Raw genomic sequence first — 1,326 nt, forward strand, 5'->3', positions numbered from 1 at the left:
TCATAAAACTTACCATCCTTCATTTCTTGGTCTTTCATCACAGCTTCTGTTTATCTACATTAAGTAGACAATCCTTGGTGTGGAGTAGGGACAATACCTGGATTTGTTAAAGACATATCAGTCAGAGAGTAGATAGCTTTTCCTGGGATTGCACTGTGTGGTTGGTGATGAAGACGCATTGTTTTTCAACGGTGGGAAAGCAAGCCACTGCAGATCGGCCATGGAACATTCTGCGGATCTCGGTTGAACATTGTACGGATCTCGGTTGAAGTAACGCCACCACGTGACCGCGTTTACAACTTCGTAATTTCACATTCACCATTGTCCCATTCCGACGCGCACATTCACCACCCTCGATCGTCCCATTCCCACTTACCATGTCCACTGCTGAACTTGCTCAAGCCGCTCAACAGGCCCATACACTCACTCCCGGGTTCTTGGAGGATGTTAGGGTGGCCACCTCCACGCTTTTGAACTTTTACAACCGTCACAGGGAAGGTCTTCTGGCCCACCAACGGACGGTGGAAGAGGATGCATACGGGAAAGCTGTGAGTGACTAACAATGATTTGTTGACTGAAATTGGATCTCTTTCTCCTACAGGAACGATTTGTACGTTTGCTCATCGACAAGAATATGTGGTATAACGCGGCCCAGTGGCTCAACCACCCTTGGATTTTGGCGTACACGGAAATGGCCCAAGCGGGACCATCGGTTGATTGGACCAAAATGTTCTCGATCCCACAACCCACCGCCCCTACCTTCTTTATGGAAGGTTATGCCGGTCCCTCTCCCCCTTTACCTCCATCTTCGACCGATTCATTGCTCCCAGTCACAGTCCCAACTCCCCCATTGCCGGTACCGACAGCTTCATCATCGCTCCCGGCCCCAACAAAACCAACGCGTCGGGCAAAATCAACCGATCCTGTGCCAGCGGCTGAAACGAAGTCCAAGAGTAAGACGAAGTCTGGGCGAAGGAAACCCGAGGCCGGGTCCAGCACCCAGCCTAACGACACCGCTGCCCCAGTCCAAAGCAAAAAAAGAAAAGGGGACTCGATCGAAGCCAGGCCAAAGAAGACCAGAGTCGTGAGCGCGGAGTTCATCAACAGCAGTGATGAGGAAACATTGAAGCCGAAGTCGGAGTCACTTCGACCGGTTGGTGGGGAAGCAAAGGCGGTTAAACCCAAGTCCCAGCCCCATTTCTCCCGCATGACACCCAGTGCCGGCTTCAGTCTCATCCGAAGGCCCAAGTTAGACCCCGACGCCGGTCCTCCCAAGACCGCCATGGCCGCTTTAAGGCAAGCCAAAACTGCCGAACGTCTGCAAAT

Source organism: Laccaria bicolor, genomic scaffold (genome assembly GCF_000143565.1).
Source record: "Laccaria bicolor S238N-H82 LACBIscaffold_23 genomic scaffold, whole genome shotgun sequence".
NCBI lineage: Eukaryota > Fungi > Basidiomycota > Agaricomycetes > Agaricales > Hydnangiaceae > Laccaria > Laccaria bicolor.